This window comes from Phacochoerus africanus, chromosome 13, assembly GCF_016906955.1.
Source record: "Phacochoerus africanus isolate WHEZ1 chromosome 13, ROS_Pafr_v1, whole genome shotgun sequence".
NCBI classification, from domain to species: Eukaryota; Metazoa; Chordata; class Mammalia; order Artiodactyla; family Suidae; genus Phacochoerus; species Phacochoerus africanus.
In genome coordinates, this window is record NC_062556.1 from 16,170,636 (window position 1) to 16,196,793 (window position 26,158).

Below are 26,158 nucleotides of genomic sequence, written 5' to 3' on the forward strand. Positions count from 1 at the left end.
AGCTATACTTCAACACAACTTTAAAAAAAGATGAAAAAAAAATGAACAAAGAATCTTTTCAGAACATATGGAGGCTTCTAGAATCTCTCCTTGACAACTTAAAGGAAAGTGGTGGGAGGACAGGTGCACAGACTCTTGCTATCTGGGTATTTACTGAGTTCACATAGTTGGTATGATTTTCTCAGAAGTAAATAATTACACTGTCTTTATGACAGAAGTCACAGAGTTAAATAAAGTACAAAGTGATGTGAGAGAATGAACTCTAAGTTCCTCTGGGTTGTTCACTTTTCCGCCCCACCCCTCCTTGAGAAGCTCATCCACAAATGGATTTTCTTCATCATTTTCTCAGTAATAACATTATTCAACCTGTCACTTTTAAAATTCATATCATTATTTCTTCAAGGAGTGAGTGGCACGATATTCATTTCTCATTTCCGAGTCAGACTCACTGTTGAAGAGAGCAGGCTAATTTTTAAAGAAGTCAAGTTGTTTTCCCCTAAGGAGTTTACAGGGTGGGTAAAGAAGCCATGCACGTGTCTGAGCAATGGCTCACTACCACCCTTGGTCCCAGGCAAGAGTAGCGCAACCCTGAGGCCCCATCCTTTAGAGCACCCCAAATTTCCGAACATACACACAAAATAAATTCCTTAAAGATAAATGTTATTTGGGCAAGTGTTTATTGAGTTCATATAGTTTGTATGTTATTTTGAATATACTGAGATAGTTCTTTGGCTTGGACCAAAGGTAAATAAATTCCTCTTGGAAAAAGGAGGGGGGTACAAAGTAAAAAGAACTTGATCTAGATCTGTGCCTGTGTGGAGGGTTAACATACACATACATAATAAAATTACCAGTTCAGGCGTTCCCGTTGTGGTGCAGCGGAAAGGAATCCGACTTGTATCTATGAGGACGCAGGTTTAATCCCTAGCCTCACTCAGTAGGTTAAGGACCCGGCATTGCCAGGAGATGTGGTGTAGGTCGAAGACGCAGCTCGGATCCTGTGTTGCTGTGGCTGTGGCGTAGGCTGGCAGCTGTAGCTCTGATTCAACCGCTAGCTGAGAATTTCCATATGCCGAGGGTTTGGCCCTAAAAAGCAAAAAAAAAAAAAAAAGAAAAAAGAAAGAAAGAAAGAAAAAATCCAGTTCACTGCATTGGTAAACTTAATTGTTTGCGCTTTTGTTTTTCCTATGAAAATACAAACATAATCGTAGAGAAAATTTGTAAGATTTGTCAGCATTTTAAAGTTTTTTTTTTGGTCTAAGAAAAAGCATGCTATTCTAAGAAATACAAGACTGATGTTTTTGGGGGGCCACCTCATGGCACATGGAGTTCCCAGGCCAGGGATCAGATCCGAGCCCCAGATGCAACCTACGTCACAGCTGTGGCAACACCAGCTCCTTTAACCCACTGCACTGGGCCAGGGACCGAACCTGAGTCCTGGTGCTGCAGAGACGACACTGATCCCACTGCACCCCAGTGGGAACTCCAAGACTGATGGTTTTTTTTCTTCTGTCTTTTTAGGGCAGCACCCATGACACATGGAAGCTCCCAGGCTAGGGGTTGGATCGGAGCTGCAGCTGCTGGCCTATACCACAGCCACAGCAATGCAGGATCCAAGCCGCGTCTGTGACCTACACCACAGTTCATGGCAATACCAGATCCTCAACCCACTGAGTGAGGCCAGGGATCGAACCCACATCCTCATGGATACTAGTCAGGTTTGCTACCACCGATCCAAGACAGGAACTCCCTAATTTTTATTTTTTAGGAGCACTTTTAGATTCACAGTAAGACTGAGGGGAAGACACAGAGGTTTCTCATACAGTCCCTATTCCCACACATGTACAGCCTCCCCCTTTATCAACATCCCACACCAGAGTGGCGCATTCGTCATAACTGATGGCTTACACTGACACATCATTATCACTCAAAGTCCACAGTTTACACTAGGCTTCATAGTTGGTGTTATAAATTCTGTGGATTTTGACACTTATCCACCATTAGAGTATCATAAAGAGTATTTTCACTGCCCTAAAAATCCTCTGTGCTCGGCCTATTCATCTTTCTCTCCTGCTTAAGCCCTAGCACCACTGATCTTTCCACCATCTCCAAAGTATTGCCTTTTTCAGATTGCCGTATAGTTGGAATCCTACATTAGGCAGCCTTTTCAGATTGATTTCTCTTACTTACTAACATGCATTTAAGTTTCCCCCATTCTTTTCCTGGCTTGATTGCTCATTTCTTTTTAGCACCAAGTAATATTTCACTGACAGGATGTATCCTCGGACAGGATGTATCACAGTTTATTTATCCGTTCATCTACTAAAGGACATCTTAATCGCTTCCAAGTTTTGGAATAAAGCTGCTATAATCATCTGTGTGCAGGTTTTAACTTTTCAACTCCTTTGGTAAATACCAATGATTGCTGAGTTGCCTAGTGACAAGGCATTGAATTTATAGATCAAGTTGGAGGAAGTGACTTCTTGACAATATTGAGTCTTCTTCTCTATGAACATGGAATATCTATTTGTTTAGTTCTTTGATTTTGTTCATCAGAGTCTTGAAGTTTTCCTCATACAGATCTTGTACATATTTTGTTAGATTTATACTAAAGTATTTCATCTTTTTGGGCGCTCATGTAAATGACCATGTTTTTGTTTTTTTTAAATGATCATGTTTTTTAACTTCAATTTCTACATGTTCATTGCTGATAAACAGGAAATGACTGACTTTTGTCTATTAACCTTGAATCCTAAAACCTCAATATAACTGCTCACTAGTTCCAGTTTACATTAATTCCTTTAGATTTTCTACATAAATGATCATTTCATCTGCAAAGAGAGTCTTATTTCTTCCTTCCCAATGAGTATTTTTTAAATTTCCTTTTCTTGTCGTATTGCATCAGCTAAAACTGCCAGTACAACATTGAAAAGGAATGGTGAGAGTGGTTATCCTTGCCTGGAACCTGATTTTAGTGGGAAAGTTTCTGGTTTCTTATCTGGTTTTAATGCTCACTCTAATAGATCAAATAATACAGTATGTATAAGGAAGAGGTTGTTAATTATCTCCACCCTCCATCTCAGTCCAGTGAAGGAAAGTGTTAATAGTCCGCTGTACCCTTTCGCATTTTTAAATTTATAAGCAAAACCCTTATGCAAACATATATAGATTTTTTTACTTCATTGTACAAAAACAGAATCACACTGTACAACTTGTTCTTTTCATTTATAATATATAAGAACTATCTTTCCAGGGTAAAACACATGGTTCAAATTTACTTTTCCTGATGGCTGTATAACACTCCAAAATATGGATATGTTATATTTTATTCATGTATCCCCCAATGGACATTCTGCTTCTCTCCTATTTTTAATATCACAACAATACAACATGAAGTGTCTTTGAATGTACAAACATATGACCTAATGTGTATGTTGAAAAGATTGCCAGTTTAAAGACTGTGTACACTGAGAGCCCACTCCGTCTGAGAGTGTCGTTGGATGAGCTGTACACTACCACCTTGCCTTGCAGTAGATCTGACACTGTGGGACACTGTCGGACACTGTCAAGTAGCTGGCAGGAGCATCTTCGTGCTTGGCCAGAAGGAGCATATTGGTGCTTTGATAGAAGACCGAGTGTGAGCTGTTACACTGCATTGTTGCTATCAAGAGAAATTCCGTTTGGCTAGAACCATCACAGGCTTGAAGAGACCGCATGCTTCTGACTCTGCGCAGCAAGACCGCCATTCCTATTCCTGTGCTGCTGCATCAGCCTCTCGGCCAGAGGGACGTGCTGGGGGCAGATGCCTCCACTTTGCACATCAAAGCTCTCTGGTTTTATTTCAGCACAGCTACAGCCTTTTTTGGCCTACATTTACATCCTTATGTGTAGGCAAGGCCTGAGGGAGAAAGCGTGGAGCAGAGAACCCTGGCTTTTTTGGATCCTCGTCAACTTCCAATGAAAAGCCACTTAAGTTTTGAACACGATGGGTGGAAAGAAGAACACACACACACACGCCGACTTCATCCTTATGGGATCAACAGATTCTGAAGCAATCCAGAGGATCCGGTTTATGCTCTTTCTGCTGATATACCTGATCACTGTGCTGGGCATTGCAGGGATGATGTTGATAACGTGCCCGGATTTCCAGCTTCACACTCCGATGTATTTTTTCCTCAGCCACCTGTCATTCCTTGACTTCAGTTACTCAACAGTCATCACACCTAAAACCTTAGAGACTCACTGCCTTCCTCGAAGTATATTTCATACATAAACTGCTTAACCCAGATGTATTTCTTTGTTTTCTTGGGGGCCACTGAATCTTTTCTTCTCTCTTCCATGGCCTACGATCACCATGCAGCCATCTGCAATCCTCTGCATTACCATGTTGTTATGGGCCACGAGATGCTGCTGCTCACTTGTATTGGGATCTTATTTGATTGGCTTCATGGACTCCTTGGTCAATGTGCTTTGCATGAGCAGACTGGATTTCTGTGACTCCAATGTAATCCATCGCTTCTTCTGGGACACATTCCCAATTTTAGCCTTGTCCTGCGCTGACATAAAAGACATGGAAATAACGATATTCATTGTAGCTGGCTCCACTGCAATGGCGTCTCTTATCACAATAGTAGTGTCCTATGTGTCCATCCTGTCTACTATCCAGAAAATTACTTCCACTTCGGGAAAGCAAAACGCCTTCTCTACTTGTGCCTCCCACCTCCTGGGAGTCGCCATCTTTTATGGCACTAGGATTTTTACATATTTATTATTTTTGTTGTTGTTGTTGTTGCTATTTCTTGGGCCGCTCCCACGGCATATGGAGGTTCCCAGGCTAGGGGTCAAATCGGAGCTGTAGCCACCGGCCTACGCCAGAGCCACAGCCACGCGGGATCCGAGCCGCGTCTGCGACCTACACCACAGCTCACGGCAACGCCGGATCGTTAACCCACTGAGCAAGGGCAGGGACCGAACCCGCAACCTCATGGTTCCCAGTCGGATTCGTTAACCACTGCGCCACAACGGGAACTCCGGATTTTTACATATTTAAAACCAAGTAAGTCCTACTCCTTGGGAAAGGATCAAGTGGCTTCTGCTTCTTATACTATTGTCATTCCCATGCTGAGTCCACTCATTTACAGTCTTAGAAACAAAGAAGTAGATAATGCTTTCAATAGAATCACGCAGAAAACAGCGGGCTCCAAGCAAGTAAAATGACAGTGACTCTAATCTTGTGATTTCAACTGTTTTTTCCCTCCTCGTCCTTATAGTGCATTTCCTTGGTCTCTTTCCAGAAACAGTTGAATCCTTCTTGTATTTATTAAAACCATCATTTTCTTAACCAAATATGATCTTTTCACTGCCAGGAATATGCCTTTAGAAATCCACATGGGGTACTGAGCATCAGTCAGTGGTTGAGCATTTGACTGCAGAAATCCATCAAGTACATGGAAACTAGGAAACACATTAAATCTATGGTCTAAATTTTCATGTTTTTAAGGGCAACTTATTTGCAAAGTGAAAACATACAATTGTCCTTTTTTAATCTCTATCATACAAATTCCCACTTATACTCCAACTTCAGAGAATTTTACTATGGAAAAGAGCTCCATTTGGTGAGTAAAGTGAAAAGTTTTAGAAATTATTTTATTTATTTTATGGAGAAGCAATATAGCAGAGTGGTTGTGAACACCTGCTTTGGTACCAACATTCCAGAGTGTAAATTCTAGACCTTCTACCCTTTTTAGCTGTGTAACACTTGAAAACTCAAGGAACGTTTTAGCCTCAGGATTCCCCAGCTTCAGAATACAAGTATGAATTCCAGGTCCATGAAGGTATTCTAAAGATTAAATCAGATAATGACTGGGAGGCACTTAAGGTAGTACTAACAAATGCTGGTCATCATCCTTAGACCACTCACATTTCTGCTTTATTTTTAATGCTCCCTGACTTCTTCTTAAAAAATGTTCACTTGCGTTTTATAAATCACTTTTGTTTGATTTAAAGGACAAACACAAACAGCTAAGGAACAACTCAGCACTTCATAGTTTTGACATGAGTGCTATATATTGACATTGGAGAAAATTGGAAAACACTGAAAAAATTTAAGTTAATACAAAGGCCTAACAGTTATCAACAGCTTTGTATGTGGTCTAGATTGATGGTTCTGTGTATATTCATACATATTATATACATAAGCAATATTTGTCATTTCCTATGGACTTTTTTGTAGCTTTCTGTATAAACTTACAAATTTAACCTTTTATTTATTCTTTAGTTATTGAAACCTAAGGTGAAAGGTTCTTGGTACATGGGAAAAACTCAGGACTCATTCTGCAATGCTTTGGGCCTGAAACATTTGTAAATTCATCAAGTTAAAATTTTGCATGCAGTAAGTACTATCTCTTTGGTGGCTGGCTACCTGACCTTTATGTGATGTATCAACAACCTTCGGTAAACTACTCCTTTGTTGAAATTGTGTGTATTTTTTAAAAATCCTTGCCTTTCTCCTGTATTCTATGGGTTTTTATAATCATTAAAATAAATGATGGCATTAAATGCTTGACTCACTCACTTGTCCTATATTCTTTTAACAGGGACAAGTTTAAAAGCTACAAATTTACAACGAATTTAGATTTTTCAGCAACTCATTTATTTTAGTTAGACTGAGTGCTAAAATTTCCTTTATTTGCATTTTATTATATCATTATTATTATTTTGGCCATGCCTGAGGCATGGTGGAAGCTCCTAGGCCAGGGAGAAAATTTGTGCCACAGCAGCTACTGGGGCCTCTGCAGTGACAAGGCTGGATCCTTGACCCATTGCACCACAAGGCAACTCCCTAAATATTTTCTTCTGTATAATCTGAAATTGCAGTTTTTATTTACTCTGCTATTCCAAGGCTATGTAAGGACATAAGTTTCCTTGTTCCCACTACTTGTTATTTTTTGTTTAAACTTTTGTACCTAGATAGTTCTTATTCAAGCAATAAAAATTATAATTTTTTAACTTTTTGAAATTTGCATTTTCTTTGTAAAATTACATTTGATTATTTTCTTTAAACACTTTTTAAATATTTAAAATAAAGTGCAAAATTATGAATTCTTTTAGTAGTTAAATGTTTAAAAATCTTTGTCTAACAGAAAAGTGTCAATTAACTTATTCAAATCTTTTAAGTATGAATTATCTTTCTCTAACTAGTTTATTCAAAAATTCCCATATTACATATGAATGACATTTAAAGTTATGACGTATCTTTCTGTCTCATATCCATGTTATTTGGACTCTATATTTACATCTATTGCTATTGGGTTTTGCTTAGAATAGTTTAACAATAGGCTTTTTTGGCACTTCTCTCATCTTTTGTAAGCATTACGTCATTCATATATATTTATAGGCTCTTTTCATTATTCTGGGTTTTTTTGTTTGTCTTTTTGCCATTTCTTGGGCCGCACCAGTGGCACATGGAGGTTCCCAGGCTAGGGGTCGAATAGGAGCTATAGCCACCGGCCTACACCAGAGCCACAGCAACTCAGGATCCGAGCCGCCTCTGCGACCTACACCACAGCTCAGGGCAACGCCGGATCCTTAACCCACTGAGCAAGGGCAGGGATCGAACCTGCAACCTCATGGTTCCTAGTCGGATTCGTTAACCACTGAGTCATGACGGGGACTCCCATTCTACTGTTTTTTATTAACTATGTTTTTCTCTTGCTTTGAGTTATTTCTATTTTTATGATTAGGAAATGTATCCTGTTGGTTTGTGTAGCCAAATGTGGTCAACAGATTCTATGATTTTGTTGATAGAACTTAAGTTGATAAAATGATAATTCAATTAAACTAAATTCTCCAAAATTAGGATGACCCTGTTGTCTTAAAATACAGTTTGGAAACCATGCATAGAATGTCATTCACATGTGCAATGTAATCAATGGACAATATGAAAGATTTAAGCTATTTTTATTTGACATGAACATGCCTTGTCATTTTACTTATGTAGCATGTAGTCTGAATAAATTTAAAATAGAAAAAAAAAGACTGTGTACACTTAATATTTGAATAAACGCTGCCATTTCATGTTCTAAAAGTACACAGTATTTCAATTCCCTACCTCTGGCCCTCATGCAATAGCTTATCTCCCCCATCTCATCAGCATTATATATTACTCATCTTTTCAATTTTTTTGTCAAATTAATATACAAAAAGTTGTAGCTCACTATGGTTTAAAATGCATCACCCTCACTGCTTATGAATCAGAGCAGTATTTATATGTTTACTCGCTATAATCATTTCTCGTTCTATCAATTTAATCTACAAATTCTGCTGCAGCCTGATTTCCTAAAAAGTAGGGTTTGAAGTGAAACTTAAATGCTCTTTCTTGTTTGGAGGTGCAGTATCAGCAGGTCTGAGTGAGGAAAAAACAAAACGAAGTAGAAAAGATGAACGCTGTGTCACCACACCGACCCGTGTTTCATGAGGAAGCCCAGCTAGTTCCCCAGCAGGCGGTCTCTTGACAGACCGAAAAAATATCAGGCTTTTGGAAGAATCCACTGGAGAAAGGGGTGAGGAGGGAATTTATCCACCAGCTCTCTCCTCCTTTCCTTCATTTTGTTTGTTGTTTGTTTTTTGGCCACTCTGAGGCATAAAGAGTTCTCGGGCCAGGGATCAGATCCGAGCCCCAGTTTTGACCTCCATCACAGCTCCGGCAACGCCAGATCCTTTAAGCTGGTGTGCCAGGCCAGGGATCGAACCTGTGTCCTGGTAACTCCATGGAACTTGCCTTCCCGCTCCTTCTGGAAGGGTGCACTGCCTATTCTTGCTAGCAGCCACTGGGAAATTCAGATTTTAGGCCTTGCTAGGGCTGGACTTCCTACCACTCAGAAAGCCGCTGAGGAACCACAGAGCTATCTTCCTTGGGTTGTGAGTTAAAGAGAGCGAAGCACTGCAGTTAAGAGTTCAGAGCTCAGGCACTGAAGCCAAACTGTCTGGTTTAAATCGCAGCTAAAATATGTACTGGTTACACGATCTTGGACAAGTGACTCAAGATTACAGTGCTTCCGTTTTCTTTTCTACATAACCTCCTACAACTGCAGGGAGGATTAGCTGATATCTATGAAGCGTTTAAAGCAATGCCTGGCACACAGTAAGTACTCTTTGAGAGTTAAGTTAAACAAATAAATGCTAAATTTGTAAAATGAATTAAGCATATTACCTTTAAAAAAAAGACCTTCTGGAATATAATGAACAACTCTGATTGAAGAATGAGAGAGAATTTGGCTATAAAATTGTGAACGCCTGCTCATTTTTAACATAGCAGCTCTTTAACAACTTTTCTCATTTCTAATTACAGTTATTGGTCTGTGTAATCTTTTAACATCTCCTTGATTCAAGTTTATGAAGTTATATTTTGTTATAAAATAACACATTTTTCTTTAAATTTTCAAATATAGTACCATGGAACTGACATAATATTGTCCTGATTCTTTAACTCTCTATCTTATATAGGCAGTTCTGTTATACCACTTATTCTTTTTTTTTTTTAGGGCCTTATCTGTGGCATATGGAAGTTCCTGGGCTAGGGGTTGAATCAGAGCTGCAGTTGCTGGCCTACACCACAGCCACAGCAACGCCGGATCCGAGCCACATCTGCAACCTACACCACAGCTCAGGGCAACACTTGATCCTTAATCCACTAAGCAAGACCAGGGATCAAACCTGTGTTCCTCATGGATACCAGTTGGGTCCGTAACCTGCTAATCCACAACAGGAGCTCCCTATACCACTTATTCTGAAAACATGAATTTGTTTCAACAGGACTGGCATATTAGGGAATGATCTGAGCAGAGCTCCAATCTCACATCTGCTCCACAAACACTAGGTGAACACCGAACACTGAATCCAGCTGAACTGAACTGTGTAGGAATATGCAAAACACACACATACACACACAGCCCCCACTCACCTGGGCATCTACCAGCCACCTCAGGGTACTACCCCTCGAGAGCCACACGGATCTACACGTGGTGTTAAAACTTGGCCTTCTGCCTTCACGTAACCTCCTCCTACCACTTCAAAATAACTCACAGGCTGCAGCCCTTCTGAGGCCCACTTCAGGAAGAGAACTTCAGGTCTTTTTCCAGGTAGAGTTCTGTATATATTGTAACATTTATGGACTCCCTAACATTTTAACATACGTGTAAAAACTGTACTAGTATTTTAACAAGTGTCCTATCTTTATTTTTTTAATTTTTTTTGTCTTTTTGCCATTTCTTGGGCCGCTCCCACGGCATATGGAGGTTCCCAGGCTAGGGGTCGAATCGGAGCTGTAGCCCCCGGCCTACGCCAGAGCCACAGCAACGCGGGATCCGAGCCACATCTGCAACCTACACCACAGTTCACAGCAACACCGGATCCTTAACCCATTGAGCAAGGGCAGGGACCGAACCTGCAACCTCATGGTTCCTAGTCAGATTTGTTAACCACTGCGCCACGATGGGAACTCCCACAAGTGTCCTATCTTTACTTCTTACGTATCACCAACAAAGCTGGTTGTTTTTTGGAAACTGTTTTTTGAGTACTGTGTCCCTATTTTCCCCTTATGTCCTTGGTTTTTATTATATGATTCTGCGTAGTGCAGTGATTTCAAAAAGTACATATGTGGCATTATTGCATAATTAGGTGGTTATAAATATAATGTGATTAATATCATCAGCTTTTTATTTTTATAATTTTCTTTAATGACATGTGCCAGGAATTTATTTTATTAGTACTTTCTAAAATGTAGCTTTTGGTTTTCTTTGCTGTCCTTTTGTTTGCTCTATCTCTAATTTCAGGATTTATTTTTATACTTCTCTTTTCTGAACTTCTTTTGGTTTATTTTATCACTTATTCATAAACTGAAGGCTTAGGTTCATATGTATATATCTTTATTTAAAGTAGTAATATTTTAAGGAGAAATGCTATATATATAGATTTGACTGCATTCCATAGGTTTGGATATAAATCAGCTCACACTTAAAACAATTTCTGTATTATTTTATGAATTCTAAAAGTATAATTTATATATATTGGTTTCCTTAAGTTAGGAATTATTTAGAAAAAAATCTTAATTTATAAGCAGTTACACTTATGGCTATCTTTTGTTGTTAATTTCTAGTTTTACTAGCTTATATTCAGGAAACATAATATCTTTACATTTTACAATTCAGTAAGATTTTTTGGTCAAGATATTAATGATTTTGTAAGTATTCTGTAGATGAGAAAAAAATGTGTTTTACCCAAAGTTCTAAATCTATTTGTTTATCTATCCAATGAAAAGAAGATAAATTTCAAATAGTCTATATATTTTTACATATTTTTTGTTTACTTGAATTTCAAATTCAGAAATAAATGTACTAAAGATATGTGCTTTATTTTTAATTTTTATTTTTCTGATTATAAAAGTAATATGCTTACTATATATACAGAAACTATGGTATAATATCAAGAAGGAAATTTAAATTGTCTATAAGTCTATCAAATAGTGATAAATAATATTATTATTTTGATTATTTTGCTTTTCAGTCTTTTCCCTGGTATACACAAAAACACCTTAGATTGGCTTTTTTTTTTTTTTTTTTTGGTCTTTTCTAGGGCCGCTCCCGCGGCATATGGAGGTTCCCAGGCTAGGGGTCCAATTGGAGCTGTAGCCACCAGCCTACGCCAGAGCCACAGCAACGCGGGATCCGAACCGCGTCTGCGACCTACACCACAGCTCACGGCAACGCCGGATCGTTAACCCACTGAGCAAGGGCAGGGACCGAACCCGCAACCTCATGGTTCCTGGTCGGATTCATTAACCACTGCGCCACGACGGGAACTCCCAAAAACACCTTAGATTGGAAGAGTAGCACTACTGAAGTATTTTCCATGTTATTAAATATTCTTTGAAAACATACGTTTAATGGTACTTAAAATTCCACTGGAAGGCCATGTAAGAGTTTAACTAATTCGTTCCTGACCACTACATTTCTAAAACATCAGTTATTACTATAAAAACAATGAGATTATAAATAATCTTTGTCTATTTGTATGATGGTATATCTACAAATAGAATTATTGATATAAAGGTACAAATACTTCTAACGCAGTAGTTGCATATTTCCAATATTTTTCCAAACAATTTGTGCCAGTTTATGTCCCCTCTATCACTGTACAGGCTCTATCACAGAGTCTATTTTATTCAATTCTAGTCAATGTGGATATTCTAAAATTGCTATTACTTAGAAAAAACAGAACTTACAAAATTTTAACACTATAAAGTGTTATTTCCTCTTTTCTGACTTTCCTGCTATCTATTGGATTTCAGTGTTTTTCTTATCTATTTGTATATGCTCATTACATATGGAGGATGTTATCTTTTCACTACCACATTTTAAACAATTATTTGTTGTTTTCGTTTAAACTATATTTAAGCAGCTTTTTCATACTGAGAAGTTTCAAATTTTATGTAATCAAATGTGACATTTTCCTTTGGGATTTCCACTGTTTTAAGCTTACATGTTCTTCCTGATAGACTGTTTATAAATGTCCACTCTGTTTACTTCTAGTTTTTTGTTTTTCTTTTTAAAGCTTTACTTTGTACATTTACAGCTGCTTAAAGCTCCTGGAATTTGCTATAGCATATGAAGTGAAGATTAAAATTGATCTTTTTCTTAAGAGCAAACCAACAGCTTCAGCACTATTTATTTAAAAACTTTTCCCATCCGTGACTGACCTGTAATATCTTCTTTACCATATTTTATGTTCTTACATATAATTGGGTCTGTTTGGGAGTTATCTAACTCTGCTCTATTGATCTGCTATTCTATTCTTGTGTCAAAATGAAAATCATTTAATTACTGCGGATATAAAAGACATGTTAACATAGAAGCTATGGGTCTCCTAATTTCTTTCTAAAAAAAATGTGTAGCTAGATGGTCATTAAAATAATCTTTTTTGTGACAAAAAAGAAAAATCACATTAAGAATTTTGCTTGGAATTGCACTAAATCTCTATGTTCAGGGAGAACTGACATTTAAAAGTCTTCTTTTATGTATAGTCACAATATTTTATAATTTTCTTCAACAAAGTTCCACATATTTCTTTTTGAGACCATATTTAGATTTTTGTTGTCAATGTCTGTGAATGGGACTTGGTAAGTTCTGAGTCAAAAAAGAGAGGTTTATGGTTGCCACTTTTGGACTAAAACTGAAAAATAGGAGTTCCCATTGTGACTCAGCGGAAATGAACCCGACCAGCATCCATGAGAACGAAGGTTCGATCCCTAGCCTTGCAGAGTGGGTTAAGGATCTGGCCTCACCGTGAGCTGTGGTGTAAGTCACAAACGTGGCTCGGATCTGGCGTTGCTGTGACTGTGGCGTAGGCCAGCAGTTGTAGCTCCGATTCAACCCCTAGCATGGGAACCTCCATATGCCAGACATGCGGGCCCTAAAAAGACAAAAATAAAATAAAACTGAAAAATAGTGATATCCTGGGAAACACGATATGAACCCACTAAAAGTCCTGATTTGTGGCAGTGACAGTGAGATGGTCACTGCTGGATAGGCTACTCGGTCACATGGGACACTGAACACAGTTGGAACTCCAAAGGCAGAATGAAGCCACGTTTTCTTCCTAAGATTTAGAAGGAAAGAGAGAATGCAGGTTTCAGATCAAATTAAGGGAAAAGAAGAAAAGAAAAACTGGCAAGGCTGGTTGCGTTCCAATGTTAAGAACCGCTACTGTCAGCCAGCACTGTGATTACGGGGTAAAGGGTGAAAATGGAGTAATGCTTCACATATTTGTTGACACTTTTTCTTTTTTTAATGCTACTTTTTTTTTTTTTTTTTTTTTTTTTGCTTTTGAGGGCCGAATCCATAGCATACGAAGGTTCCCAGGCCAGGGGTCGAATCAGAACTGCAACTGCCAGGCTACATCACAGCCACGGCAACGCGGGATCCGAGCCGTACCTATGACCTACACCACAGCTCAGGGCAAGGCCAGATCCTCAACCCAATGAGCAAGGCCAGGGATCGAACCCGCCTCCTCATGGTTGCTAGTCGGTTCCAGCTGAGCCATGATGCTTTTTCTGCTGCTGGTCATCTCTTTGAATCCCTATGAAAACCAAGTCCTGCAGAGTAAGTCTCAGGTGGTAATGTATCTTTATTTGGACAACATAATACAAGCAGAAAAGCTGCCGACACACCCTGTCATTTAGGAACATGAACGAGGCCTGTCTTGTGTGCAACACGCCATTCTCACCCCTCTCGTGGCACGTTTCACAAGAACGATGGTTATTTCCTCTTGGTCTAGAAAAATGCATCTGTCAAGGAGATACCAGGGCTCTTGTTTGGTAGCAGAGGTCAGCTGACCAGAGTCAAGGTGCTCCTCGGCTTTAAGTCAGTCTATGTAAGAGTCCACAGGCGTACTTTCTATTCTCACTCAAATCAAAGGTATACATACATTTTTTCTGGCCCCTTAGACTCCTGCATATCCCAAGTTCCAGGGATGTGTTGGATCCTTCTGGGAAATGCACGAGGTAATGGAACAGCAGACGAGGATCCAGACTGTCTTGCTGCAGCTTCTGGTTCCATCCAGACACCAGGCAGGCATGACAAGAGCACAGTAAGGCCTAGGTGCTGGAAGAATCTAGAGGACCTGTCCCCCTTCAAGAACGCCCACACTTTGTGTGAATGCAAGGTAGCCGGTCCACCCTGGGCCAAGTACATTCCTTGACCAGTTTTTTTTCTTTCTTTCTTCCTTTTCTTCCCTCCATTCTTTCTTCCTCCCTCCCTCTTTTTTCTCTTTCTTTGAAATTTTTTTTGGCTGTGCCCATGGCACATGGAAGTCCCCAAGTCAGGGATCAAACCCGAGCCACAGCAATGACAACCCTGGATCCTGAACCCGTTGAGCCACCAGTAAACTTTATAAAAAGTTTCTTGAACACACAGATACTACATTTCTGGTTGGGAACGGAGGTGTTCTTCCTGCATCTTCCTTCATAAAATAGAAATTGATCTAAAGGAAAATCTTTTGGGGGGACTCAGTATCAGTACACGTCTCATTTTACATTTCTCTGTAAAATCCATTTCTGCCTCTACTTTAAAAACGTCCAGGGAAGCTCCCGTTGTGGCTCAGCACTAACAAACCCAACTAGTATCCATGAGGATGTGGGTTGGATCCCTGGCCCCGCTCAGTGGGTTAAGGATCCAGGGTTGCCATGAACTATGGTGTAGGCTGCAGATGCGGCTCGGATCTAGTGTTGCGGTGGCAGCTGTAGCTCAGATTGAACCCCTAGCCTGGGAACTTTCATATGCTATGGGTGTAGCCCTAAAAAGACAAAAATATAATTTAAAAAATAACAAAATAAAAACATCCAGGATGTTGTTAAATATATGACCTTATTCCTCAATTATTAATTTACATGAGCATGACTGACATTTTTTATTGTGGTACAAGTACATAACATATCCATTTGGAAGTGCAGAGTTCAGTGGTGTGAAGCATATCACGCTGTTGCACTGTGCATCCCTAGGAACTTCTTCATCTTAAAAAAGTGAAACTCGGAGTTACCACTGTCCTTGACAGGTATCCGTGAGGACACAGGTTCCATCCCTGGCCTTGCTCAGTGGGTTAAGGATCCGGCGTTGCCATGAGCTGTGGTGTAGATCGCAGATGCGGCTCAGATCTGGCACTGCTGTGGCTGTGGTGTAGGCCGGCAGTTGCAGCTTTAATTGGAACCCTGGCTTGGAAACTTCCATATGCCACAGGTGCGGCCCTAAAAAGACAAAAACGAAAAGAAAACAAAACTGAAACTCTATACACATTAAACACCAATTCCTTCCCAGCCCTCCCCCAGTCTTCGGTAACCATCCACTTTTGGTTTCTATGATTTTGACCACTTTAGATACTTCATGACAGTAGAATCACACAGCAGTTCTCCTTTTGTGATGGGCTTATTTCACAAAGCATGTGTCAGAATTTGCTTCCTTTCAAAGACTGAATATGTATATATGTATATACCACATTTTTTAATCTGTTGAGACACTAGGGATGCTTTTACCTCTTTGCAACTGTCAATAATGAACATGGGTTTGCAAATCTCTCTTCCAGATCCTGCTTCAAATTATTTTGGGGATATATACTCATAAGAGGGATTACTGGAGCATATGGTAAGTCTATTTTTCATCTTTTGTCTTTTTTTTTGTCTTTTTTTGCTATGGAGCAGCACATGGAGGTTCCCAGGCTAGGGGTCGAATCGGAGCTGTAGCCACCGGCCTACGCCAGAGCCACAGCAACGCAGGATCCGAGCCGCGTCTGCAACCTACACCACAGTTCACGGCAACGCCGGATCCTTAACCCACTGAGCAAGGGCAGGGATCGAACCCGCAACCTCATGGTTCCTAGTCGGATTCGTTAACCACTGCGCCACGACGGGAACTCCTATTTTTCATCTTTTAAAGGACTTCCATACATAAGAAGAAAACCATTAAATACCCTTTTAACTGCCTTCTTTTTTAAATCCAGTTTCGTGATTAACAGTGTCTCCTTGTTGCCTTGGCTACCAGGTAGTTCAGAAGCAAATTCAAGTCAGTCTTAACCATACAAACTGCTGGTCCTTCAAGTCTGCACATTTGTGTGACTCTAGGTTTCACTCCGGCTCTTTTGGTTTCCGGGAACTCAAGCCAATAAAGAAGAAAGGATTTCCTCGAAAGAGACAGAGGCCATGATGGGGCAGCACTGGTCACTGAGGCTACACTGGCCACCTTCTGTCTCTCTTGCAGGCTCGGGGCCTCTCTCCCGTTATTTCTAATGCAACTACTGTCCTTTCTCAAGTTGTCACCTGACAACTGAGCTTCTATTCCCTCATAAGCAGGGCTTGCACGTGGCCATCACAGCCCCTCCAGCCCTTCTGCGTGACATGAACTTTTGGCTTCACCTTCACCCACTGGCTTGCTCTCTTAGTACCTCCAGGTTCAAATTCAAGGCAGGAATCTGACCAGCCTAAGTATCTTTTCTCACTAGGACCCTAGCCAGCCCAGATAAGAACCCAAGCCAGTCTCTGGGCCAAGTATCACTCCTGGAGTCTGGGCTCCATGGAATGAGGAGGGAAGGAGCCTGGGTCTCACCCACTGTGTCTTATCTGTGTCTACCAACTGGTCTGTGTCTACCAACATGCCTTGCGCTCTCTTTGGATTTGCTTTCAATATGTGCTTTATTTTCCCTTTCTGCATAAGATCAAAAAATTTTCAAATCCCCGAAGGATGATGCTGAGAAACACCCTTGAAGATGCTCATCTTCTTGCTGATGGCTGTCCCCACACTTTAGAGATCAGCAACCTGGAATTTGCACCTCTTAGTTGTCCTTTTGTTTAAATCAGCAGTGCTCAAAGGGTCTCTAGTTCCCTCTACTCTTAAAAATTATTGAGGACCCCATGGGTTGGATCTATTCATATTTCTCATATCACGAATGAAAACTGAGAAAATTATAAACTATTTATTCATTAAAACAACAACAAATTTATTATATATTAATATCAATAACACTCGTTTTGAGATATCCATAATGTGGAAAACAAAACAATTAAGCGGAAAGGGTGGCACTGTTTTCCATTTCTGCAAATCTCATTAACTGAATCAGGTGGATCTTCATCTCTGCTTCTGCATTCAGTCTGCACACTTGTTAGAGAATGAAAATTAAAAAGGCAAACAGCATCTAAATAGTATTATGAAAACAGCTTGGACCTCACAGACCAGAGTTTGAGAACTACTGGTTCAGTGACTGACCTGACTTTCGGTTTTCATCAGCCTTCACTTCAGCTTCTGCCAATTTGCCCAGAGAGTTGAGTTATGCCTGTTTGTTTTTAAATCATGAAAAGAGGCTTTGCTGGCTACCAAACGCTGGAACGTTCTCTCTACCCAGGAAGAGGGACGGGAGGAGACGGTCCCCTTCCTATGAGATGCCTCATGGCCCAAATCTTTTCTGACCACATGTATTTCCAGAAGTGAGGAGAAGGAATGCTTTAGCTGCAAACCCCCAGCCTCAGCTCTAGACTTTGTAAGAAACTCTTAGTCATATTTCTAAGAAGATTAACATGTCACATTACTTGGAAGCATCTGAAACAAGAGAAAAGATAATTGGGGTTTGTGCCACAACAGCAGCTGTTAGCCTCTCTAGATTCAAAATATCACCTACAAAGAAACAAATTCAGGTTTACAATTTCTTTCCATAAATCCTCCTCCTAAATGCAAAAAAGAGGAGTTCCTGTCATGGCACAGCGGAAACGAATCCAATTAGGAACCATGAGGTTGAGGGTTCGATCCCTGGCCTCGCTCAGTGGGTGAAGGATCTGGTGTTGCCATGAGCTGTGGTGTAGGTCACAGACTCAGCTCAGATCCAGTGTTGCTGTGGCTGTGGTGTAGGCCGGCAGCTGTAGCTCCACTTGGATCTCTAGCCTGGGAACCTCCATATGCTGTGGGTGCAGCCCTAAAAAGAAAAAAAAAAATGCAAAATGCCATTTCAAGGTCCTTCTGCTCATAAATGCAAGTCTAGCTGCTCCCTCTCTAGGTCTGCCTGGATGCCTAACTGTTTACCAGTCATCACCTTTCTTGGCATCAACAGTAACAAGTTTTTGCGCCTCCCTACCCCCAGTCACCTAACATTGAACGCAGGTAACCAGATGCAGTTGTTTTTTCAATGATATCTCTCGCAAGAAGATGGCAGGGAGTGGGGAAAAGAGATGCAAATTTGAATGTGACCACTTCCCAGGCTGCCTCTGGCCAATTTCAGAATCTTAAAGACAAATACTCGAGAAAGTTGTTCAAGGAGTAAATCTGAATAGACCAAAATCTGAAGCCAGAACATTGATGTACCAGACAAAGAAAATCGCTGAAGCATTCTGTGCCCCCATTCCCTTCACAGATAAAGAAAGAGACTGAAAACTGTAAATAATATCCATTCCTCAAAAAATGTTTGCTATAATATTAAGAGCAAACTACGTGAGAGAATAGTTTACATAAAGTCTAGTTGTTAATACTTATTTTTTAAACAGAAAAAAGTTCAAAATTTTTGACAAAACTGTCCCGAACAAAAAAGCTGCTCGCTGAACTTGCCAACTGCTTATAGCTGATGTCATGAACTTTAGCCTGCAAGCCAAGGCTGGCAACTACTGTTCCTACTTATGAAAGCAGCTAGTGACAGACGTTTGGATCTCTGGTGGTTAAGTTTTGCATTTCCTGGAATTCTGGAGTTTGTAAGGGGTCTGAACACAATGCCTCATTCTTTCGATAGAGAAAGTGAAGGCCAGAGATACGACTAAAGGACTTAACCAAGGTCACAGGCGTACTCGGTTGCACAACCCAGGCCAGAAACATGCCTCTATCTCTTGATTTTTTTATCTACTGATCTTCTTTAGCTCACACAAACCAAAAAGAGCCTCTTCAAAGGGAGATTGAAACCAGGTGAATGTCTCATTGGATTTATATGAGCAAAGGAAAATATTGCAGTGCAAATTCTGAAATCACTCCACTCTTCAGAGACTCTAGATGGCAATACCTACAACAGACATGAAAGAAAGCTAAGCACAAAGTACCACCAATGCCTCTGTCATGATCCACTTCCCAAGTCTGACACCTGGAGGCAGGAGCCAGTGGTGTGTCAGGCACGGTGACCAATCAGGACTCCGGCTGCTGGCAGGCAGGAGCAGTGAGGTACGAGCCCGGCCTGCGAGGAATGTCTGCCCACCACCTTTCTCTCCAGTCAGCTTCTCCAACACATGGAGTCATCGGATCCTTACCGTCCTTCTTGAACTCCGGCCTCTTCCAATGCCTTTCCAACTGAACTGCATTTGTTCCCGGTGGCGGACTAAACACCCCTGCTACCCAGCCTCTGCCCTTGTCTCTCCTCTGCCGAGAAACTGCTCCCTTTCCCCCAGCCTCCAGCACTTTGCAAACCTAACCTTCTGGGTCTGCGTTTGTATGATCGCCTCACGCAGAACAGATCTTTCCTTTGCTGAAGTCAAGAGGCTCCGCACACACTCGTGTGACACCAATCACGATCTGCACTCAGGGCATCTGTGATCAGGTTATTTCAGCTTTGCTTACAGATCTTAAGTCGAAAGGAATGCAATTTTTGTTGCCTTATTAAGGTGTATCCCAGATGTCCAGCATTTTCCCCATTATACTATGTATGAAAGTTAATCAATAAATATTTATAACTAAAGGAACAAGCATTTCCCCAGTTTGGGTTTTTTTTTGGCTGCGCCTGTGGCGGATGAACATCCCTGGGCCAGGGCCACGGCAGTAACCCAAACTGCAACCGTGACACTACCAAGTCCTTAATCTTTGGGGATTCACCATAGACACTGCGGTGGTTCTGGTTGCTACTGCGGCACAGGTTCGATCCCTGGCCTAGGAACTTCTGCATGCCAACATGCACAGCCGGAAAAAAAACAAAACAAAACCCAAACCAAAACATCCACGAAAGGTTAGGCCACTGGGAAACTCCTCACTTCCTGGGTTTTTTTTGTTTGTTTGTTTGTTTTGTTTTTTTTAAAGAAACGAGTCAAGATTTTAATTGTGCTAATATTATAAACACTCCTATCTCAAGGCTCTGCACTGCCTATGCCTCTGTTTTAAACACTGTTTTCCCAGATATCCATGTGACTTGTTACCCTAAACTTCAAGTCCTCTGCTCAAATGACACCTTCTCAACGAAGACTGACAGGTCCACCTTTTAAAACCACTCCAGCTCCTCTGCCGCCCTCACATTCCCAAGCTCCCTCTTCCTGCTTGCTCCCCTTCTCTCACAGCATCTATGACCTTCTAACACAAATGAATTATTGTATTTCCTCTTTAAAATGCAACTTACACAAAGAGACAGGTTTTTTGCAGGGAGGGGGAGAGTTCATTGACGTGTATCTCAGGCACCTAGAACACTCACTCCGTGGCCCACGGAAGCTCCTCAATGTATGTTTGTTAAAAGAACTGAATGAAAGCATTAAAATGTCTTTTTAAGTGATATATTAATTTAGACATAGCAGCTTTCTATTAATATACCTTAGAAATAGGTGAAAATAATACTATATTATAATGCTATACAAACATAGAGTATAATATTTCGGTGATGGCTACTACATGTAAGTATGACATATGGTTTGTGCTTTCATTTAGAGAAAACACCAGAAAGGGATGAAATGGTTTGCTCATCAATAGGAGATTCTGAAGCAGGAACTAGATTTTTCCACTTGGAGTTCAATGCTACCCCAGGGTAGGTTTGAATCAAAGTAGGTACAATTACCAGAGAGTCCAACAATTTAAAAAAAAAAAAAAAAGAAGAAGAAGAGAGCCTAATTACTAAGCTATTACTTTCTGTAATCAATGTCAAAACATGCAACAGTGTACACTTAGGACTCTCATCTTAGGGCTGTTCAAAGTTTTACTTCCTAGGTCAGTAGCAAAACACGATAATGTGCTGCTTTTTAAGGTAAACTGTCTCTAACCATGGTCTCAGTACTCAGCTGTTAAGTGATATTTTCCTGGATTCAAATTCACAAATTCAGCCCTGAAGCATTATTCAAGCCAATAAACATGCAGATAGCAAGGAAGGAGAAAAGCAGAAAGCAAACATTTCTTAGAGTTAATAGTGCTGTGTAAGACATAGGAAAGTTAAGAGAGTTCATTCTAAGGGTCTCATCACAAGGGAGAAAATTTTTTTCTTTCATTTTTTTTCTTTCTTTTCTTTTTGTTGTATCTCTATGAGATGCCGGAGGTTAGCTGAGCCTATTGTGGGAATCATTTCACAGTGTATGTAAATCAAACCATGATGCTGTATGCCTCAAACTTGTGGACTGAGGTATGCCAATTATTTCTCAATAACATTGGGAAAGATTACATCTAAAATCCGTTTTACTAACTTACAAGAAACAAAATCGTTTAAAAATGATCTTTAACCTGAGGTGGCAAATAATCGCCTACAAATAATACTCTTTTAATTTCAGATAAAAGTAGTAACCTTATCAAAAAGGAAACTCAAGTTCATCTTCTCTTGAACAGAATTTCTGCTATAAAGGTAACGATTACCCATTTGGGGGACCTTTATATAAATCGTCTCTTGTCATCCTCGCAATAATCCCACAAGGATCATATTATTATTCCCCATCTACAGGGAGTAAATTGAGGGGTATGCAAGGTAACCAACTCATCCATCATTACTCAGCTGAAAACGGTGGGGCTGGGAGTCAGATGCAGCGCTCTCTGGGAGCCAAGTTCACACCTCAGCCACCAGGACGTCCGCGCCTGCTCCATGAAGGCCATGTGTTAACAAGGACCTGCCCCATGAACTCTGAGTCTGCTCGACCTGATAAAGGGAGGGAGGGGAACAAAACACGGTGCCTCCAACTCAGAGCTGGCAGGAAACAAGGCTTTTTGTAAGGATGCCCAGGCTATAAGAAGAAAAGCAAAAGGAGAAAGAACTTCTGGATGAAAGCAGAGACAAAACTGGCTTGGTTTCTATTCATCTGAAAACTATTCCTGAGGTTCCAATGTGTGCAGACTCTCTGCTGGGTCCTAGGGGGGGCCAAGCACGGGACAGAGCTCCTGCCTTCAGGCCAATGGAGGTTAAGGCCACGAAGGCATCAGCACTTCCTAAATGTGTCCTACCCACCATCAGCAGCTCTATATGTTTGTACTCAACACACAGTCATATAGAGGAAAGCGGCAAGTGAAATAAAAATTATCACATAAATTCTCAAGTAGAAATCTGAACTAAGTGTTACGAGAACTCGTAAGAAGAGCCTTTCGACCCGGCCCTGGAGGTAGGACAACCTTCACAGAAGAATGGCTTCGGGGCTTTAGGCTAATTCTTAAAGATAGGAAAAGAGTTTCTCAAGGGGGAAAGCAGAAGATCAGCAGGCGGTACCACCTCTTTTTTAGCCGGGGGACTCCATGTACACAGGCAAGCAATAGGCCTGCTATCCCTCTGGCTAGGCAGGCTGTGAGAGATGAGGCTGACAAGGTAGGTGAGAAGCAAGAATTGGAGTTTTACCCTCCTGGAAGTTATGGAGAGTTTATACCCAGAGCCGTGGCCTAATTACACGAGACCTTCGGCTATCTGATGGTAGAGGAGCCGGAGGCTATTAGAGACAAGAGACAGCGGGACCAGGCTGGAGCTGATTGCAACCATCCAAGCACATGCTGCAGGAGACAGAAAACCGCAAAGCCCAGCCATGACAGGAACAGACAAAAGGGGAAAGTCTGGAGGGAGGTTTGAGTCAGGCTAGAGCACCCACCGGTTGCTCTGAGGTTTGACAAGCAAATGCTGATTGACTCGCACTCCTGCTTCTGGCTGGGGCTACTTGGTGATGTCATTTAATAAGGGAACAAGGAGAAAGAGCTTATGTTGGTGGAGGGGGGAGATATTTCTATTCAGAATATGCTAAATCAGAGGTGTCCTGGGGAATGCCAAGTGAGCAGCTGGAGTCTGAGTTCAGGTTGAGGAGGAGAGAATGGGCCAGGGCCTTGAAAGCTGTAGGTGTACGATAACGAAGCCACAGGAGGAGATACCACGAAAGAGGAGGCAGCACAAGGCAGAGCCCTGGGGAGCGTCAACATCTAACCTCGGCCACAAAAGGGAGAGCTGGAGGGAAACCGTGGCGAGAACTCGGAGTGTGCCGAGTGTAAAACACCTCACCGATGACCCAACCATAATGCCCCTCAACAAGGGCCCTGCTAGCTCCCTTCTCTGCCATCCATGACGGACAGGCTCTGGGTGGAAGACCCTGCCCTGCTCTTGCGCTTCAGACGGCTCAAAGAGGAAGCCAGCTGGACCCGAGTGACTGCAGCCAATGGAAAGGCTGTGCTGCTCTAGGTGGGAATATGCTTAGCAGTCTTTTTGCGACAGTGTAAATTGCTTCAGTGAGCTTATGGTCTAATACTGATCGCTTTCTTCCTATAAAGATATAACCTTCACTGACTATGGGCAGAGTCATTCCTCCATCTGTAAGGAGGTAAAACTGGACGTGAGTGGATTGTGGAGCCTGCACTCAAGCGTGGTGCTGGCAGAGGGGTTAAATAAATGAGGAGGGGGGCACCCCCTTTGGAAACCAGACCCCCTCTGGGTTACCACTACCCTGGGTCAGAGCGTCCAAGCGCAGTGACACGGAGAACACAAGCGCTGAAGCAAGCACCAGCACTGCACCCAGGGCCCAGGGCGCACCGAATGCTACTCCCCTCTCTGCTAACACAGGCTTCTAGCCGGCAAGGGGGTAGCCTGATTTCAAGACCGACTCAGATCATCAGTTAGGTGTAGTGACACCAGGTGGCAGCGATCCCGGGACCGTAGGGCTATAAAGAATAACCGCCTCCTTCACACACACTGGCTCCAGTGAGTTCTCAAGCTTTATAGCAAAGAGTAAATGTCAGATGGCTCTTCAGGGGGTATGTTTCATGACTCTGCTGCTGCTGTTACGGTACCCTGGGAGGAATGTCTTCGAGGTGGCTGCCATGGAAATGCCACCTCAGCCCCTCTGGGCTCTGAACCTTGCCATCTAAATGACAGTGATATGAGACCCACAGTCAGGCTCTAGAGTGTGTATAAAAGATTAACTCAAAGCAAAAATCAGCAAAATATTTGAGCATACAGAGAATATTACTCTGGGAGTTTCTGTCGTGGTGCGGTGGAAACGAATCTGACTAGGAACCTTGAGGTTGCGGGTTTGATCCCTGGCCTTGCCCAGTGGGTTAAGGATCCAGCGTTGCTGTGGCTGTGGCATAGGCCGGCAGCTACAGCTCTGACTGGACCCCTAGCCTGGGAACCACCACATGCCACGGGTGCAGCCCTGAAAAGACAAAAGAGAAAAACAAAAAAGAAAGATGTCAGAGAATATTAGTCTCACATGTCTAATGATGGTGGCGGTGGATGGAGGCGATGATGCTGCTGAGGCTGCTGCTGACGATGACAATGCAGAGAGGGGCAGCCGAGAGGTATTTGGGAGGCAAAAATCCGTAAATAATGGACTGGATAAAGTCAAGGGAAGAGGAAGGAAGGAATCCCAAAGACCCCTGCATGGACAGTGGTTACAGTTACTAAAAGAGGGGACACTGAGAAGGACCAGGTGTGGAGGACCAGGTGGCCCGGCGAATTCTGAGGTTCCTCTGAGATATTCAACAGAGAATATTAAGAAGGAGGTTGGAGCCTCAGAGAAAAGGTCTCGACAGAGATTAAAAGCTGAGAGTTAGGGTCACGTGGGCACCAAATGCAGTCATGACGTGGGCGGAGCTGCCCAGAAGGAGAAGGGGGGCCTAGGGGGCAAATGCTGAGACATTCCAACAGGGAACCAAAAGCTGGCCTGAGGACATCTTGTGATGGAAAGAGCCGAGACGGCCAGGGACCAGGAGGACAACCAGCAGAGTACTGCATCGCAGATGCACATAAAGAGACTATTTCAGGAAGAAAGAGCAGAGCAAAATGCTGCTGGGAGGTCAAACATGATGAGAACTTAAACATGTCAGGTGGACCGATGCACCTGGAGAGCTTTTGTAACCAGAGCCAGAGCTGTTTGTGTAGATTGATGGGGCTGGAGGCCAGACTGCAGTGGTTTCAGTAAAGAAGAGAAGGGAGGGAATATAGGAAATGACTATAGATGACTCTTTTGAGATGTTTGATAATGAGGACAGAAGAGAGAGACCACTGGGTTGACAGGGTCTAAGAGAGCTATGATGGCTTAGTCTTTGTTTTCAATAAAAAGAAACTTGGGTGTGTTTAAAAGCCAATGGGAAGGATCTGGGAGGAGGGAGAGATTATTAAGGAATAAGACTAAAGACACAAAGGAGTTCCCTTGTGGCACAGTAGGTTAAAAATCTGGCATGGTCGCTGCAGCAGCTTAGGTCACTGCTGCAGCGTGGGTTTGATCCCTGGCCCAGAAACTTCCACATGCTGCAGGTGCAGCCAAAAAAGAAAAGAAAAGGAAAGAAAAGAAAAAGAAATACACTAAAGGGAAGGTAACTAGGAAGACAATACACTCATCAAGTCCTAGCCATTGCCTTTCTGAACCACAGATAGGCTGTGTGACACGGCCAACATAAGAAGATGACCACCTTCTAAAAGAGTAATACAATGTCCCTAAGAAGGACATCCTTTGTGG

General features: G+C 41.8%; 1 protein-coding gene and 1 pseudogene across 3 annotated transcripts in view; one reads left to right on the top strand and one right to left on the bottom strand.

The window, feature by feature from the left end:
- The window catches only part of WDFY2 (WD repeat and FYVE domain containing 2), a 183,346-nt gene that overhangs the window by 53,484 nt on the left and 103,704 nt on the right, over positions 1–26,158 (bottom strand). The window lies entirely within an intron of this gene.
- LOC125113607 (olfactory receptor 8H3-like) lies at positions 3,986–23,712 on the top strand (annotated as a pseudogene).